General features: G+C 40.1%; 1 long non-coding RNA gene across 1 annotated transcript in view; it reads left to right on the top strand.

Annotated features, from left to right (window-relative positions):
- The first annotated feature begins 12,415 nt into the window (after positions 1–12,415).
- LOC122177112 overlaps positions 12,416–20,148 on the top strand; it is a 38,893-nt gene continuing 31,160 nt past the window's right edge. The window contains exons 1-3 of the long non-coding RNA XR_006177954.1: positions 12,416–12,502; positions 13,513–13,601; positions 14,528–14,666. This is a non-coding gene — a long non-coding RNA (uncharacterized LOC122177112). The remainder of the gene's footprint in view (positions 12,503–13,512; positions 13,602–14,527; positions 14,667–20,148) is intronic.

Below are 20,148 nucleotides of genomic sequence, written 5' to 3'. Positions count from 1 at the left end.
TTTCTTTTTCTTTTTCTTTTTCTTTTTCTTTTTCTTTTTCTTTTTCTCTTTCTTTTTCTTTTTCCTTTTTTTTTCTTTTTCCTTTTCTTTTTTTTCTTTTTCTTGTTACTTTCCTTTCTCTTTTTTCTTGTTACTTTTCTTTTTCTTTTTCCTTTCTTTTCCTTCTTTTTTTTTTTTCTTTTTTCCTTTTCTTTTTCTTTTTTCACCCTCCCCCCTTCACTCCCTCCCTGTCCCCTACTCTCCAGAAGGATGTTAGCCTGCTACTTCCTATTTTAATTTACTGTAATTTCGGGTTGAATCCAAATACCAGCATTTGGGTCACAGCATGATTTCCTTGATACAGTGCCAGATAATATTCCTTGCCCTGCCTGAGCAATGTTCTTTTATTTACTTCCATGAGGTGCCTCTGTGGTGTGTAAAGTCGAACTTTTCCATCACTTTTTAAAAGGATTGCAATTTTCATAAAGAGAATTATGTGTTCTCTTCTGGGAATTCCTATGCTGCTGTATTATCTGGGTAAAGCCTACAGTGTGAGTGAACCTTCAGTAGAACAAGGAAGAGGACAATGTTCTGGGGAAGGCTGCAAAGTTGCCTTCAGAGTTGCCTTTGGTATGGGAGAGTCAGCCCTTTCAGCCATAACATGGGCTAGCTTTGCTTGGCCCATTCCTGACAGACAGTTTCTCACTGGTCTGAAAGGAAAAGTACAGATGCAACTGTTTGTGTTTTTCCTGCTCTAATAGCTCAGCATCTGGAAAGCACAGCTCCAAGCACAGGACTTGCCTTGCTTGGAAGCAATTGTGTTCCTGCTGCCCCTTTCTCCTTGTCTATTCTCTGAGCTCATGCAGGGGAATTCTTCTGTCTCTCCAGTAGACAACAAGGAGCGTTTTACTTTTTGCAAGAAAAAACAGTGGCAGTGACAATATTCTTGGCTTGGAAAGTCTTGGTTAGGAGCAGAGGCAGATATCCACCCCCATCCCTTGCATTTGCAATAACAGGCAGAATCCATCACAGACCAAACTTAAAAAGCTTAAGTGAAGCTCACATCCTTTCATCCCTGCAGGACTGGAGAGAAACAGAGTCTGTTAGATTAGCAAACATTAACCTCTTGCATAGTTCTGGATGTAGGATTAATGTCTACTGAAGGGACAGCTGTGTGACCCTCACACATACACTAACTATACATTAGGACTTTCACTCTATCGATTGGGAGAAGTTTGTGTGAAGAAGTGCTCCCCACCAGGGAGCAAAACAGACTAGAGCTGGAAAAAGCCATTTGTACTCATTGAGGACACTCTTTAAAAAATTTGTTTCCCATTTATGGAATCTGAAGTGCAGATGAGCTGAACTATGCAGGCTACACCCCAAGGTTCTGCAGGATATGGACCACACACAACTCCCAGCTGTGACCCTGGGATCAGCTCATCTTTGGGCAAAACATAGACCCATGCCAGTGCTGGATTTGCACACAGCAGAGTGTTGCTGAGGCTTCCTACAGGAGGCTTTGGCTCCCCACAGGATTCTCACCGGCTGCACAGCATTAGCATGTCCATTCCCACTTAGATAATTTGGAAGAGACTTGTTTGTCTCCAGTATTTTCCATCCTTACCCCCTAATCTGTGAGAAAGACGACATGTGGTTGAACAGTATGTTTTTCAAGCTTTCTTCCCAGTAAAATAGCAAAACTTTATGCTGTTAAAGCACAGGTTGATTGTTTCCTAGGTTTTGCTGGATTAGGTACAAACACTGGACTTAGCTCTGGTCACACCCTATTTTCATGTTAGTCTAACTGTTCTCATAGCAGAGGAATGCCACAGATGTACCAGTAGGTTCAGTGCATTTTTTGAAAGAAGACTTAGATAAATGAAAATAAATGCTTATTTTTGAAACCTGTTTATTAAATGTTAATGGTTTCTTGGAGTCAGATCCACACAAATATTTGGATGTCAAATATTTCCAAAATTTCCAGCCCTTGATGCTAGAAGAAACAACAGCACAGCACATGGTTGGAGCCTGCATCTCACAAGCACCATCACACCGTCTCACACTGACCATCAGTGTGTCCCTGGAGCTGGTCCTCATGAGGCCTACAGCCACAGTGAGGTGTCTGCTGAAAGCAGATGGGTGAAAACAGAATGTGTGCTGAAACCCAGGCATGCTGTTGTTAGGGCATGGGCTGAGAAGACTGCAGCTTGCAACAACCAAGCCAAGAGCTCATTGAATGGCTGAAAAGCAGCCTTTATCTCGTGCTTGCAAGGGGAGGCTGATGTTGGGATCTCCAGTCATGCATCCATGTCCAGGTGGATGTCCTGACTATGGAGGTCAGAGACTGAGGAAAATGTGAGACTTCAGCAGCTAGATTGGCCATGGCCATGACTTCCGAATGTGCCGTGAGGCTGGTGGTCCAGAGGCTGCTTGGTGTGGTGGGGAGGCCCCACCTTTTGCATGGCAAAGGATTGTGTCTAAAGCATGTATCTGGCAGCAGTTTCCTGACCCAGAGCCTCATAACAAAGCTGTCTGGTTCTAGCAGTATGCCATCCAACACAGAAAATGCAGCAGGAGCCGTGATATCAGCCATGGCACACAGACAGTTCTGTGGGAACTTGTCAGACTGTGAACTGGTCAAAAACAATCAGACAGGACTGTTTCCAATGAAAATGCTAAATTGGCAGGAGAATGTTTCAGGGGAACATACCAATTTCATCACCTCTTTAAGTAGGAGAGCACTGGAAGGCTGTGCTACAGCACTTCTGAAGCATTTTCCATCACTTCAAGTTCTTGTTAATAAAAGAAGCAAGACACAAGCAAAAGACGTTGTTTTAAAATTGAATCTTTCAGGCAGATGAAAACAATTCTAGCTGCACATACTGCTGCTTTCTGACACAGTGAAAATCTTGGGCTTTGCTCTTTGCCACTGCAGTGCTGGGAACTGGCATTCCAGAGAATGCAAATATTAGCTGTTGTGGGTCCTAATCAACAGGTACAGGGAGAAACAGACCCAGAAGAAGAGAAAAAGCAATCTGACAGGCACAGTGAGGAAGTGCCTGGCTAAGCCTGGACCCATCTCTTCATATACTTTGTATAATACAATTACTAGGTGCAGGGCCCAACTTCTGGATAGCATTAAGAAGATCCTGACTGAAAAGGTAAACACTCTTCAGAGCTCTGGCCCAGTTTATTTTTGATGTATTCGGCAGCAGGGAGCAGCTTGTATCGTTTTGAGATCTGTGTATTCATCGCTGTACGTGTGGGCAGGCAGTGAGCTGCAGATCAGTGAGATCCTGGGGGGACCTCAACCCTGGTGCTGCCACGCTGCCTCTGAGGGGCTAAGTTTGAATAGACAGCTGAAGAATTGGAAAACAGCTGGGGATGTGGACACAGCCCCCCCCAATACAGGCCCTTTTACTTCTCCAGAAATGTGTTCTCTCTGTAGCAAATTTGATATTTTCATCAACGCAGATGAAGATAAGCAACAGCTGGTATGCTGTGGGTGTCTTGGAAGTCTGCTGAGGTTTAACTACAACTCTCCCAGGAATTTGTTTTTAATTCACCTAGAAATCTGAGGTTGCTTAATGTATGAAATGGCATTCAAGTGGTTAATGCTCACACACTCCTGAGCAGTACTTAGAAAGGAAGTATGGTCTCTTGCCCACCCATTAACCTCTGTTATTATGAGGATTTTATACCAGCAGCAGTAAAATTCACCTCCCTTTTGTATGTGTTCTTATATTGGAGATCAAAGTCCTGTAGTTTGCAAAAACATGGAAAGTATAGCACAATTAAGTCTATTTGTTTAGTTAGAGCTCAGCATTTAATGAATAGCAAATTTCTGCTTGTCCAAAAAGGATATGCATGAACCTGTCAAATGAGTGAATGTGCAAGGACTTCTTGTTTTAGGTTTTACAGTCATTACTGTACTGATACTTCATTTTTCCCAAGTGAGTAGAAAGTTAAAAGTGCATGGCTCACTATATGAGTTCATAACTGTGATCATAGGGAATGCATTAAAAATTGTGGGATTCTACAGAAAACCAGTGCTTTACATAGCTATGAAGATCAGCTGTGCCAGCCATTTCTTTCAATTTACACTATATTAAACCACATTAAAGGAAGCATGGGTCTGTCCCTAAGAAGTTTTCTAGCTTTGCTGTATACCAGGATACCAGGAAGGCTGTCTGTAGTAAACGATGTGTTAGAGATCTTGGCAGTGGGAGGAAGGTAGAAATCTCACCCTAAAAACTACCTCAGTTTTCATCATGACAGCCATAATGCTGTTGTTTTAGCTGGAGGCCAGAGCACAGTCCCTGATATCTTTTCCCACAGAACTAAGCATGATCACAGAATCACAGAATCACAGAATGGCCAGGGTTGGAAGGGACCTCAAGGATCACAGATCTCCAACCCCCCTGCACATGCAGGGCCACCAACCTCGCCTTTTAATGCTAGACCAGGTTGCCCAGGGCCCCATCCAATCTGGCCTTGAACACCTTCAGGGACAGAGCATCCACAACCTCTCTGGGCAGCCTGTTCCAGCACCTCACCACTCTCATAGTAAAGAACTTTGCTGAGCAACTCTCGTGGTCTCCCTTCAGCTGGTCACTGACAGTGGCTCCAGTTGGAAGATCTTCTGGCAAATGCCAAAAATATTATAAAATGAACTAAAGTTGTGTTTTGACTTCGAGTTTTTTATCTTTCGTGCATTCTAAGCCAACTTTCGAACTGAGAGTATGTCGTGTCCCACCTGCAAGGGGGGGGAGGGAGGCTGTGACACAGTTAACAGGGAGAAATGACATTAAAAATTAACTGTGACTTTTCTCTATCAAAAATGGCAATTTCATCTTCTGAGTAATAGTGGTTTTTTTTTTTTTTTTTTTTTTTTTTCATGAGGGTGGGTGATTTCCCCTAGTATCTGAAAGACGACAGCATTTCAGCATTTTACTATGCTTCTCATCACTTATCTCAGCCAAAGAACAGATACAATTACCCCTCCAATTTTACCATTTCACTTTTCAAATTTCCTTTCACACCCAACAACACAATGACACCTTGCCTGTACAAGGTGTATTTACACAGATTTCAGTTCAGTGTGCTGTGTTTTCCCAGACAGAAACAAATGACCCAGGCCACGAGTTTTGCAACTGGTTTCACTTCAGTTGTAGTTTACGTTTGACTCGATATTTACCTTTTGAGATAACAGCAGTTTCACTGAAGGTGTAAAATTGGGCAGATATCCTATGCGATCATTATAAACTAGCATGAGAATGCCTGTTACAGTAGGAGCATTGGGCTGGCTGTGTTCCAGCTTGGCTAACTACATCCTGTTTTTCTAAATTCAGGTTTATTTGGAAGCATGATCCAAAATCTCTCGAAATAGCTGTTCTCCTGTTACCACCAGTCTGCTGCTAGGTGAAGCTCTGTCCATGTCCCGTGCAATTCTGAATGAAGAAATAACTTCTGTTGGAAATGGTGTAGACCTCACATCAGGATTGCAGATAAATGGACATCAGAATGCGTGAAATCTTTCTGCCTAAAATACTACCAATGTAGTTGTAGAAATAAACTGTAAAATTAATTCTGTTGCTTATTTTTTCTGTCCTGTACATACTTGTTCACATCACTTAAAAGAAAATGACACCAGTATAAATGTAAGTCAAAGCAAGGGGCAAAAATGTGATCATTGACCTGCCCTGCTGATAGGGAAAATGTTGTGAATAAAATCACACCATTGTCTGACTTGATTGTCAGGATGTCAAAACCATATATATAGATATCAATAAATTGTATAGCAAACAATCAGTTAAAATTCAAATGCAAGAGAAATCTGCAAGCATGGGACTTTCTTTTTCATGCCAGCTACATTGTTTGGAAGTTATGTTTTGCAGAAAATCTGGAAAATGAATCTAAATATTAAGAATATGCACTTTTGCATATAATTAGCACGTGTTAAGCTACAACTTCTGCACAATTTCTTATTTAGAGTCGTGGTTTCTTGTTTCCAGATTTATCTAGAACTATCATCTGCCCATTTTTACTAGATTACTGATATAATAAAGAGCTGGAGGTCACACCTTATCAGATCATCACACAGTATAAGATGATTCTCAGACACAGAAGGAGGGTGAAGCAGTTATTCTTTAGCAGGAATATGCTATGGGAATTTTGTCACTTTCATAGTTATAGAACAACTCAAGAAAATGTACTGTAACAATGTGGTACATGCTTGGATTGATTACCCCCAAAAATCCTTTCAAGAGGAAAAATGGGGGTGGTGGTGTGGGGTGGGAACAGTTCCTATCCAAGCTTCACACCCTACAGTTTAGTGTCTGTGGATAAAAGTCTCTCATTCAGTTGCTACATACAGTGGTCACTGCATTTGTGTATTCATTATGCACATTAGACAGTCAAATATATTCCTTCCAGTAAATATGAATAGTTTAATTTGTTCTGCTGAAAGAGAGACAACTATCAGAAATAGCAATAAAAGTCACATAATGAAATAAGAATACTAGAAAATCCGAGGATTTTAGTACGGTCCATTATTCATTCAATTCCTGGCAGCCTTTATGATTACAAATCACTTGATTGACTAACTAGACATTCTCAAAGTGAATTATGAATAAGGTTCATTTTTCCTGGTTGAGAGTTGGTACATGTTGTAACTCTTCCACTTTGTGATATATCAAGTTCTTGTAACAGTAATAAGAGATATAATCAACTCTTTATTTCAGGACAAATAAATTGCCTTTTCAAAAATGAAATGTGGTTGCTAACATTTTAACAGTGCGCAATGTAATTCCTGCCTGCTATTCTCAGAGTGCAATCTGCTGTGATGACATAGCCTCTGAGTGTTTGACTTTACTGAAATTATTGTAAGGTTCTTGCACCCTCCGTCAGTGCATGATGGCCTCCGCATGAGCTCGGGCTGTGGCTCAGAGCAGTAAGTGGTCCTTGTCCTGGCAGAAAACAAGCCACAGGCACCTTCAAAGCAGACCACAAGTTGCCCTTTTGTGCCTGGTTTGGGCTTGGAAATGTGGACAAGTTTTAAAGCTGTTTAAGTTTACTTTGAAAAAAGTAAAATGAATCTCTTCTAAAGTGTGCTTGACCCTTGAGTCCTTCTGTATGAAAAACTCCCCCAGGCTTTTGTGGAAATTATGCAAGTAGAATGACTGGCAGGATGGGGTGGGAGTTATTTGTAGAACAAATGCACAATCAGATCCCAAACCCCACTAGAATAGGTTTAATGCAAGGTGCATTTCACCTTCGAATGGCTATTGGGAATCAAAATAAAAAATAAAATAAAATAAGACTAGACTGAGGCTGCTTGTAATCTTTGCAAGTGTCCAAGCTGAAAAGCACTACAGAAAGCCATTATGCCTTGCATCTGCATGTCAGATGTAGCCAAAACTGCTTGCTTGGCATTCCTGAGCATGGTGGCTGAGCTTGTGTCCTGGACAGAGGAGCTGGGAAGCATAGGGAAAAACAATGTGGGGATGGGGCGGCTGTGGGGCTGAGGGAAGGGCAGTTGTGTCCTCTGCACCCACAGCACATCTCTTCACATGGGATTCTGCATGAAAGCCTCCACACAGAGAGTTTACAGAGTGTTCTTCTGGTTAGAGAGATGATCCCAGAATGTGGGTGCTTGTTTTGGCTCCAGAGAAGAGACAGGCTGATACTCAGCAGGTCCGTAGTATTTATAGAGCAGTTTCAAAGACTTTAATCCCCTCTTCTTCCCCTCCCAAGCACAAAAGCACGTTTCTAAAGCAGGATCTTGTGGGAGAAAAAAGTATTACCATATTATTTTTCAGAAGACCTTAATGTGGTCATTTATTTTAGAAACAATGGGTAAAGACGTCAGATTTATTCCTTATTCATCTTTCTATCTCAGTTCTAATCTTCTAATAGCCTTAATTAAATGCTGAGTAGTTTAGAATATTATTAAATAGCTTTCATAGGATTTTTTTTATTTCTGATTACATCATGAGTACAGATTATTTAATATTCCATTCATTTTAAAATTATGATTAAGAGGATAATCCCAAAAAGATGTTTGTAACAATTTTAACTAAGCTGTATTAATTGAGTTAGGGGATAAGAAATGAGATTTAAAGGGTGAACAAGGGGTAAAATCAAAGCCTGCACAGTTTTAAAATCAAGTGGATTAAGAGATTGGTCAGAATGGAGAAGGTGGCAGGTCAAAAACTGAACTGGTTCAAATAGAAAATTCACTTACTTTTGGGCCATGTGTCTGTCTTTCACGGAAATCATGTGCAACAGCACCCGGTGTAATATGGCTAAACATGAAAGGGAACGAGTGCTTGTTACGGGTCAACGGACTAAACATTGTTCATTGTCAGTCTAAGGTGTGCAACATTAAGGGACATACAAAAGCCTGCTCAAGTGTTACCATCTGTGACAGCGTTGTGTCCCCAGATGTGCCCAAGCATACCAGATGAATCTCCAGCATGCCCGTGTCCCACAGCTTGGGCCCTTTTGCTGAAGTGATGTGTTGGGTGACCCTGAGACACTAATGTTTTGATGCATTTGGGTTAGGATGCTGAGTGTGGGGCCTTTCAGCCCTCATTACCATTCCCTCCATTTGTAAATCACTAGTTGTATCACATTCAGAATTTTGCTGGGTTATTTCTTCTAAGATGAAATGTTTGCTTAGAATTGATTCAGTGCAGCTTTTTTGGTGGCCACTCTTTTCTTAGGGGCCATCCCCTTCTTCCTTGCTGTACAGAGGTCTTTACATGAGATGTTCCATCTCACCACCTCTTGTAACAGGAACACAGCTCTAATGTATTTGGAAGCCAGGGAAGATATTTTTACTTGTGTTCCTTAATCTCTGCATGAGTAACTGAAGGCATTCACATATTGGAGGAACTTCTGCAGTCATTGGTAATTATGGAAATGACAGCACCCTTTACAGTTCTCCCATGGGGACATGAGAACAAACCAGTGCCTGTAAAACTGAGCCTGGGAGGAAAGACATGAAAGAAAATGAAACACAGAGTGCAGAGCTCAGGCTCTCAGGAAGGGATGAACGAGGCAAGGTACCTTTATTTCAAATATGGACAAAGAGAGCCTAACCCACAGCACTACTGTCACAGACATTACCATGTGTGCATCATTTCTCTACAGTTACACAAGCGTCCTTTAAGAATTAAAGCAGTCTACATGACAGCCTTAGGAAGAGCAGAGTGAATCAGCCCATGGTACTGGGAGAAAAGTACATGTTTCATATTTCTTTCGAGCACTTACTTGTTCCAGAAGTTTTCCATGGGTTCAGGGTACAAACAGGGATCTTTAGTATCACGCATCCAAACGAGGCTGAGAAGAGCCTGACTGGGAGAAAGCAGCATCTACACCCAGCAGAGAAAAATAGAAAATGAATTTGAATGTAGCAAAGAAGAGTAAAATGCTGTGATGAGTGATGGAAACATTAGTTCTGCAGGTTCAGTTATAGAGGCTGGGATTTAATCTGTTTAGATCTTTTTCTTCCAAGCTTAACAGCTTTAATTATTTTTACGAAGAAAAAAATCAATACGTCCTTACACACTATTAATAAAAAAATCAAGTATCATTGATATTTGAAAACAGAAATCATAAAGAACATATTGCATTCACACCAACTACATCCCAAACAGAATGTTAATAACATTAACCTTTACTCTATCAGATATTTTCAAGAAATACCGCTGTATTTTTTGCAATGGCTCATATCTGTCATTTAACTGACATGTGATCTTTGCTAAGTTTGCCAAATCACTGAGGCCTGAATACCATTCAGCAATGTTAATTTTGTTTTCCTATTCCACCCTTTACACAATTATTCTCACGGCAATCATTTTAGCCTTGAGTATAAATAATACTTCAAGTGGTTTGTTGATATCCAGAAAATGATGTGTATCTACATTAAGAGATTCTGGAATCTAATGGGAGAACCATGCATATTATTAAGCTGAAATGCCTATTTCTTTCCTCCCAGATGGGAAGTAGTACAGGGTAGTGCCATGGCATATGCATTAATTTTATTCCTTCCGCAAATTTTAGCACATATTATTTTTGCAGATTTTGAGTCTTTGCCTCCTACCAAATATCCAGGAGATTTAAACAGGATTTTTCTGCAGAAGGGATCTCAGTCTTAACACTTAGGACCTTGGATAATTCTCAGGTGAGCTGAGGAAGAGGAGGACGGAGCAGTTCTTTTCTGGAGAATAAGGACAGAAATGGGAGTTTGGTAGGAGGAGTCCTCAAGGATTAACAGACTCAAAAGTGAGACAGAGAGTAATTTTCCTGACTCCATATTTCAGTTCTATAGATTAAGTAGCTTGTTCTGAAGGTCCTAGTAATAAATAAGGAGCACACTTAAAATGAAAGGGGATAACAACCACATTGTAACGTGAAACATAAATCTTATAACATGTCCGTAAGAATTGTTACCCCATTAATACACAGAAATACTTTTCTATTTAAAAATCAGTCTCTAACAGATTTCTTGCTAGGCCTGTGGATTTCTTCCATGTTCTCTTCCACAATTTTTATTTCATATTACTGCTTTTTTCCTGTTCCAAGCCTTGTGCACCCTTCTCATTCCTTCCAGTCCAATTTGACTTTTACTTCCCTGGGACTTGGGAAGAGGGGAAGGAATACACTGCATTACATGCTGAATGTTTGTGTGGGAGCGAGCCATGTGGGAGTGCTTCCTGCAGCACTTTACGGACACTCAGAAGGAGCAGTTTAAAGTCAGAATTGTTGGTGTTTACAGACGTGAAAACATTGTAGGCCCACCTCTGGAAAGCGAGATGGTCTGAGAAGGCAACAAAGTGGTACGAAATGAGGCTTGAGCTTACTTGATCTACTTTTTCTTTTTTCTCTTTTACTTGGTTCTAGTAGCTTGGTCTGTATATCTTAGCCTTCACCATTCACCTATGAGCATTTTTAAGTTGCGCGCGTTCATTAATGGCTGTGGCTCTGAAGACCTGAGCCTAGAATTAATGCTGAGCTTCAGATCTGTGAAGCAGGACTTCATCTGCACTCTTCCTGATTCTCTAGAACCTTTCCAAATGGAGAAATGCATCTGCCTCCAGAACAAAATGGAGTATTATAGTGTGTGGGCACACTCTGCTCCATGTCAGCAGTCCTTTCCCCAACCAGATCAGCACCAGCTATGTAATTCTTTTAAAAGCGTGGATCAGATGTCCAAAACGAAACAGTGCATAGCCAGCTGCAAATCTACATACAAATTGATCTTTTTCAGTATCCGTCTAATATATCTTGGTTTGAATTCATCCTTCCTTCAGTTAATGAATATTTCAGGGTCCTCCCTCTGCCCACTGAGTACCTGGGAGCCTATGGTGAAAGCATCCCTAGTTTGACATCTCAGATACTCTGAGTTTAGACAACTCATTTAGGTGCTATGAGTAAATGGGATGAAGCCAGCCTTTGTTTCAGCTGTTTGTTTTCTTTTTCTTTCATTTCCCCCATCAGCACAGATCCGATTTTTCTCAGGATGAGTTCTGCTGTGTCTGAATTCCTTTTTGTGTTCTTCCCAGCATTCCAGTCAGTGCTGCACTGCAGCAGCACACCCCTCTTTGGAATGTTATTCCCTCAAGACTCCCATGGCACAGAGAGATGGGTAATGTTTTCTGAGCTTCTTCCACTGTTACCACATTTTCTATAGAGGATCAAAATGGATTATTTTCATCTTGACATGCAAATGCCTAGGCTGTGCCCTTGGCTGAGATCTCAGCATTGACTACAGAAGTAAAAGATATGGGGGAAGTAGCTTTTTAATATCACATATGGAAATGGCAGCCTTATTTCTTAAGAAAAAAAAAGAAAAAAGAAAACGACTGTAATCCATTGTGCCTTAAAAAAAGAAGGATAATACAAATATTTCCTCGTGCACTTACTGAATGCTGCATTCACATGCAGTTGTCGATCTGCATAAGGGTAGATGAACATTATGTGCAAGATCTCACTGTTGTACCCTGATCTGCCCAGTTGCTGTGCCAAAGTACTGATGGAAAGAAAAGACATTCATGAATAATTTTACCCAGTCAGATTACAAGCCCGAATATGATCATTTACTGAGTGGTGGTATTAAAGCAGAAGTAGGAAGGATTTCTAAAACTCGTTGTGAAATGCTTATAAAGCTAAAAAGGTCAAATTCTTCTCCAATTTTCACTCCTCACAATAGCAGTTAAGTAAATGAAATAACATGATGTGCAAATTGGTGCAGGATACAACCTGCAGAATATGTCGACACACAGTAAAAGCCATTGCGTGTGGTTTCATGTTAGCACGAAAGAATTGATATCTGACCATGAGGGTATCAGCACTGACTCACTGTTTCTAATTATTATTATATTCTTTCTTTCTTTCTTTTTTTTTTTGCCTTGAAACAACAACAACAGCGACAAAGCAGCATCAAGCAATTGCCTCCTGGCTAGCATTCTCGGCAAACCCTCATGACTATTGACTCAAATGAGCAGCCCAGCAAGTAAGTTGTTAGCTTAAATGAAAATTATAACAGAGACAAAAATGTCAGCCTGGGAACTGAACTAATAAGGGAAAGAATGTGCATGAAGCTGCCGGCGCCGTTTTAAACCTCAAGAAGAATAAAGGAAAGCACGGCTACCCAAATTAACTTGTGAGGCGGAGGTCAATTAAAATGCCCACGCTCACCGTGACTGTGCTCCCAGCAATGTGGCTGGAGTTTGGCATCTCAGGTTGGAGGGGGATGGGATGCGTGGCAGGCAGCAGGGTGGTGGGTGGGGAAGGGGAGTTGGTTCTCTCCAGGGTAGGTGGGTTGCTGGCATGGGACGAATGGTTGGAAGGGAGAGAGGATCAGCCACGGCGGGCTTGCTCCGTGCAGCCCCTGGACGCCACTCAGGCTGAGGTCTTGGACACAGTCCACTGTCAGGCCTCCTGCCAGGGGATTTGTTACTGTGAGAGCTTGGCTTATGCAGGATTTTATTGCAAAAATTGTCTTGATTCTTCTTCCATCTTATTAAAATCTATCCCGTTCTTCCCTTCTGTGCCAGGAGGAAGAATATTTTGTATATATCTGGGCAAAACACACAAACAAATTCATTTCCCATGGATAATGTATTCAGGGTGATTTGCTTTTTAGAGTTGGGAGCTCAAAAAGATGAATTTATTATGCAAAGTAATAATTGCAAATTATATTGGCAAACTCCATTCCAGAAAAAAAATGGGGTATTAATATAACTAAAAGGATTAAAAAATACTGGCTGTTAACTTGGGGCTACTGCAGATATTTTAGGAGGTTATATATCTCTGTTCCACCTAAACCACCAGAGGCAGTAGCTTTCATTTTAAAGGTCTAGTGAGATACCGTAATTAAAGGGCCCACCTAACAGCATATGCTGCACTTGTACTGAGTAGTAGGACATGGTACATACAATGAAAGAAAGTGAAGGAAATGCTTAGTGTCATAAAAATTAACATCTCTCTCTCTCTCTCTTTTTTTTTTTTCCCGCTATGAAGGAATGAAATACATCAGAGTTCAAACACAAAAGAATTTACCTCCAGTTTTTGGGTCAAGCCAACCTGTGCAAGTGAGGCAAGTGAATTGTGTATGTTGATTTTTTGGATCCTTCTTATGATCCCCTGGAGCTATACAGTACTTCCCAAGTGCAGGTCCAGGTGAACTGGAGGATGGTGGCTTTTCCACCTTGCAATCACCTACAGTCTCCCTTGCTGGTTCAGTCCTATATGGTCAGCAGTAGAAAGGGGCCCTAGTAGTTGTCAGGGCTGAGGCTCCAACGTAATTCTTGTCAGCCACTTGGGATTTATTTTGCTGGATCTGTACACTAGGTTGGGATTCTCAAAGGATTAATTTGCAATCACAATCTTCATGAAAAAAAGCACAGCTCTTTGCTGCTATAGAATTATTTTCACCTCTGGCACACATGCCCCATTAGGAAGTACTCTGTGGTCAACTATATTTTCCAGGATTGTTGAAATCTGTGGGTAATTATTAAAAAAAATAATGTACTTGTAAACCTTGCAAGTAATAGTTGCAATACTTGCACTGTAATTCATAGACATAGCACCATTAGAAAGTGATGGAGCATATTAAACTAAAACACTAGTGACATTTTTAGCATACTTTCATGAAAGCATGAGATGAGAATGAAAAAAGAGGATTTAGGTGCTTCACAAGTTACTGTTCTGGCTCTGGCACGCATGCTAGCTGTGCACTTGAGACAGTCCCCAGGTAGGGTGGTAGTTATTAAGCATGTGAAAGGGACTTTGGAGACAAAAGAGTGATGGCAGTTTACACACCAAGGCAAACTAAGAACAGACTGTCTAAAACTTATTTCCTCATCTTTACTTCTAATGTGCATTACCAACATTCATTGCGATGAAAGGACTTCTACTTTGTGGAAAAAGAGTAATTGGAAAAAAAAGAGGGGCAATGGAGATCTAATAGGTAAACACTGAACTTATGATCAACAATTTCTTCACCGAATAACAAACCTGCATTTTGCTTTTCAAGCAGGGAAAAAGTCCGTTCGATTCACAGATTATCACGTGGATCCCAAGACCAGCGTGACTGTGGTGACCAAGAGGAGCAGTCTGCAGCTTCCAGTTTTGCCCATCTTGACCAGCCTACAGTATCAATAACAAGAACAAAGGTAAAACTGTTCCTCAAACGTCACCACAAAGTTCCCCTAACGCATCATCAAGCTGTGCTTTGATCTTAGTCCTACCAGTCAGATGAGGATACAGATGATCCCCCTCCTTTTAAGCACAATAATTCAAACTAAACTCATGAACAGAACTGGAAAAGAGAATGAGAACTCAGCAAAACCAGACAAAGCTAAATGAATACTCAGCCAAAGCCAGTTCTCTTGGTCTATGTAGAGATACACTTGTGAGGAAGACAATTTCTAAACAACTGCAGTTCACCAGAAACACTGATAGCCTTTGCTAGAAATTTTACCATGGTCATGTGGTGGTGTTTTGATATGGTATGAAAGATTCTTTTTTGCTGCTGCACTATGTTTTCAATGAAACTTCTATAACAGCTGATGACACAAACAACAAGGAATGAGGTTGTAGGACCTGTATCAGTGAGATGCCATTGTTTTAATAAAATATACGCTGTGATATTTAGTGATAAGTAGTGAAGAATCACAAATAGTTACTACTGATTCCTACATGCCAAATAAAAGAAAAAAATATGTCCTTTTTTTCCTGTTAAGATGCAACATGATAAGGCAAAGTTAACCACAGTGGTTACAGTGCAAGCAGAAAAAAACAGATTTTAAAGTATGTTGGTAGAACCTGAATGACATTAAGATAATCATTCAAAAACAGAAAGTCAGCTTTGTATTTCCTTGTTGGAGACTAAAATCTGATTCAGAGACTCTGACTTTCTCTTCTGCTTGCTTGCAGAATCATCTAAGCGGGGTTTTATGTTATTTCATAAATTTGAGTGTTTGGCAGCCTGGCTGCTTCTACCATCAGTGAAAGAGAGGCATGTCCAGGAATTGGTGCTGCCCATCAGGTGTGTGAGAGGCAGCCCATGGGTTGCTGACATCTGGGGATGCCACAATGGTCCCACATAGAAGTGCCTTTGAGGCTGGAAATCCCAAATGATGAATAAGCATTCTATGCCTCAGCTGGGCTCAGTTCAGCTGGCAGAGGGACCTCTTGACTTGGTAGTCCAACATTCATATGCATGTAGATTTTATATCCCTTTCTCTTTGTTTCCGAAGCAACTGAGAAGAGATTACTGTTTTCTGTTAAAATACTTCTGGAAGAGGAGACAGAAAGTGCCCACCCCCTCCTTGCAGTGCAATAGCCCATTGTCAGGGCAGTCACACAGGAAGAGGGACACATGGGTTCCATTTCCCTTCTGCCTCAGGCAACACAAGCCCGTGTTTCACACCCTTTAGGAAAATGACTGCAGTAAAGGAGAGGATTCAGGATTCACAGGGCCAATGACCAAATATGAAAGGGAGCACGGCTCCAGGGCCTCGGGCATCCTTTTGGTTCCACTCCCTGCTCCCAGGATTGTTTCTGCCTTTTATTTAAAGGCTATTTCATGTAAACATGAACTGAGGAGACACGATGGTGCAGTTTCATCACCATCTGATAACTGGAAATACATAGGCCACGCCTTGCAGAAAAGAATGAAATGTACATATTTTTATTTGAATAAAAAGCAAACAGATTACGGCTATACAATAGATAGAGATGAGTGTAAGGGAGTATAGTAGCACTATTCAAGATAATAAATGGAAACAAGAAGGTAAAATAGGTTCTTCTGTTAATCCACTTAAGAAAATAAAGTTCACTGAAGCCATAAGGAAAAAAATCTAATCAAAGCAAGCATTTAAAACAAAGCAAAGCAAAACAAAACAAAACAAAAGCTGTAATTAACCTGGTAAACTCACTGATATTAGGTATAACTTAGGCCAAGAGATTAGTAGGATTCAAAAAGGATTAGACATCTATATGCATAATGAAAATATCCATAAGCTACCATGATCTCAACTCTTGTACAGAATATCTTGCTTCTTAATGCCTTAATGACAACTTCTGTCTCACTGAGATCTTGCAAAGTGCCTCTCTTAATCAAGGAACTTTACACGTGGTGTGTAGAGCCAACCTCACTCCTTCCCTCCAAAAAACAAACCCCAAACTAAATTAACAACAGAACAGCTAAAAATAGAATGCATACTTTTATACTACTGATATTCCAGGGAATTAACCTGTATACTTACACAAAGTAGTGATTTTACAAACTTAGATGATATTTGTACACCTCTTAAGTCAGCGTTTCTACAACTTGTGAGAAATTCAGCCTCAGTAAACAGAGAGAGAAGCCCAGTCAGACCACTTAGCTGCTTGAGATATAAGGAGAATATCCTAGATCCATTTCAGTAGAAGATAAACCACAACAGGGTCTGACTTCCCACCTTCAGTGTATTAATTGGAGTAAGAGTTAGGTCACAGGAATGGTCTTTGTAGAGCAGCTCTGTACCCATATTGTGGTGAAAGAAATGGAAAATTACCAAATCTCCTTGTGCATATTTCATGCAGATTGAGGCAAAACTACTTTTTTTTTTTTTTTTTTTTTTTTTTTTTTTTTTTTTCATTCGGTGAGGCAGAGATATACAGAACGCTTGGAAAATCAGAGATAATTTTTGAATATAAGGGCTGGTGTTATAAACAGTGTCCTTCCTTTTGTAGACTCAGACTCAGAAAGAATAAAAAGATTTGAAAATAACTGTTGAGGTTTTGTAACAGTTTTTAGTTTGTATGAGGCCACAGAAGTTTAGAGAAGGCTAAAACTTACATAAGGTCGTAGTTGGTTACTGCTTATGGTAGACTCTCCATAAGCAAATGTAGAATGAGAATTGCACTTGAATTTATCTTTTTTTCTATGGCTCTTTTTGGTTCACTCCCCATGCAGTGAGCCATCTATCAATTTCCTTCCCTGAGGAACATTTTGTCCTTGCTCTTTAATATGACCTTATTCCTTCAAATTCAGCGAGAGTGAGAGGACCTCCCAGCTTTCAGATTTCTGCTGAACATATTTCAATGCTGTGAAATCTTTGGAATTCTCACCTAGCTGCCATAGTGCTGTCTCATATTCCTCAGTTCAGAGAACCAATCCCAAGACCTATAGGTACACCTGGATGAGCTTATCATCAAGTGGATTCCAGAACGTCCCTGGGACCTCCTAAAGTTTTTGCAGTCCAGAGATGTTCTGTATCTCCTGTGGTGGAGACTGGAGAATGTATTTCCTTTTTAAAGTTCTTTCTACCAATTTAAATTTAAGAACTAACTTTAATTGTGAGTGATATTTAATAATTCCAGGCTCAGTATGCTCCTCGTTTAAAATTTGTCAGCATTACTGTATTGTTGTTCACAAAAGTAACAAAAGGTGTTGCAATAGTGATTCATTTTGGCAAATTAAACCTGCAGTGGGATTTCAAATGCAGGCATTTGTCCCCTGGGATTAGACAGCAGCAGCCTGTGGAATTATTTCTGACATTTCATCCATCATACACTCAGAATAGCTAAACAAACCAGTGCTGTTCTCTCCCTGTTCAAGGAACAACTTTCACAGAGCCTTCCCACGGAAATATCCCAACCTATTAGTGTCAGGAAACTGTGCTTGGAAAGTTAAGAGAAAAAAGAAAATTCTTCCACAGCCAAAAGGAAAAGATGTTATCGTATGTCAATAATGCACACTGGGAGGTCTTCTCAGAAATAGTTATTGGGCTGGTGTAAATCAGAATGGCATAACCAGTGTGAGTATATCGATTTTGTTCAGTTCAGTTCAGAAATCTATACTACAGGAGTAGTATTTGAGATTTTGGATTTGAGATTTTGGACTTTCCTTCAAGTAAATGTCCAAGTCAGTAGTAGATGAAACAGGGGGAAGACTGGGTCCTCTAATGCTGCTTCTTCCTTTTTTTTTGTTTAAAAAATTATGTTTTAAGACATGTAATGTTTTCAACACTGTCTCACATCTACATTTTTCAGGTTTTTCTTGAAAAGTTGCAAATCTACTACAGTGCCTAAAGTGTTTACTTCAATGATCTAATTCCTGTCTACATATAGCCAAAACTAGATTAGCTCTAGTATTTAAATACCACAGCATCAGTGAACAATAACTCTGGACTAGCTCATTATTAGAAGGTAATAACATTTTAATCTGTATTAAAGTGCAGTGTTGTCTGATGGATCTCAAATTGGTTTCCCGTTCTGGAGACATCTCTAAGGATATAATCAAAATTACATGAGGTTCTTCCCCTCCTCTTGCCTCCCCTCCCCTCCCACTTTAACAACCAATATAATGTGCTTTGAAGTGACGTGGTCTCACACTGAAATCTATAGTCAAACACCTAAACTAACAGAAAAGGTAAAACCGCCACAAGGGAGAATTTAGAAACGGAAGTGCATAATCAGATAAATGAGAAGAAAGTTTTGAAAAGCATTGCAGAGGAGTAACAGGAGATATTGCTGGTGTGTTTCTTACTACACTGTTGTTTTCCTTCAGTAAAAGTTCTATCAGCTGGGGAGAGTTGCTCACTTCTTTGAAGCTGGCTCTTGTTTCTCTGAAATCAGATTCCCTATTCCCAGGGCTCCACTCCGCAATGCCAGCACAAACATACATCAGCAGCTGCACAGCACTTTAAAGACTATGCAAGAAGCTATCAAGCAATTACTTATTCCACTTTAGATCCACGTTCATTATTTTCATGGAGTAAGTTTGAAGTTGGGGGAATATAAATCTGAGAAAGTAAATACACATTTTGCAACCTGCAACTCACCTAAGAAGTAAACTCACCTACCTTTAATTGAAGAGACAAGACCTGTAGATAAAAAAAAATTTCTCACCAATGGATAAAGCTGTAAAGAATACTTGAGTCTTTACTCTGTTTAAAGCAGTGAGTTTTGATACGATGAAGCACTAGTGGCCTTATTCCTTCAGCCTAGTTGGGGTCAGGTGCAATTCTAGCTGCTTCTATGCTTGTATACCATTGTGTGTGAGCTGGTTTCATTCACGATGCATTCCCTAAAAAGTCAGTAGATCTGTGCTGATGATGAATTAGTCCTTTAGAAGAGCGTAGCAAAGAAACTAAACTGGAAATTTTTTCTCCCAAAATTAACATTTCTTTTCCTGGTGATCCCACGTTTGTGTTGATTTCTAGTGTGTACGTGTAGAATTCACGTTATTTTAGACAACTGACTTCTCAAATAAACAAGAGTACATTTGTCCTTTGGCCTGAAGCATCTAGTGAATCCACTGATTAACAAGCTTCACATAAAATAAACAGCAGTGGAACCACTGAAGCACCTTCACCTAAGAGAAGTCTGTACAACAGAAGGAATGCTGGTGGTATTCCACACGTGAAATCAACAAAGCATCTGAACGAAAAGACAGCAAGATATCAGACAATCTCACTCAAACTTTAGCGAAGAGATGGTCTTTCCCATTTGCTCTTAACTTTTTGCTTGTGTGGAATTCATTTTTTCAAGGAAGTACTACACTAAGTAATTCGAAGAAAGAACAAGAAAATATAAAAATTTTAGGTCATAACATAACTAATATAAAAGTTTTAGGTCATAACTTTCAATTACCTCATAGTTTTC

Source organism: Lagopus leucura, unplaced genomic scaffold (assembly GCF_019238085.1).
Source record: "Lagopus leucura isolate 7727_CA_CO unplaced genomic scaffold, USGS_WTPT01 Super-Scaffold_810, whole genome shotgun sequence".
NCBI classification, from domain to species: domain Eukaryota; kingdom Metazoa; phylum Chordata; class Aves; order Galliformes; family Phasianidae; genus Lagopus; species Lagopus leucura.
Note: the sequence above shows the minus strand (reverse complement) of the source record. Positions and strands in the feature narration are given on the sequence as shown.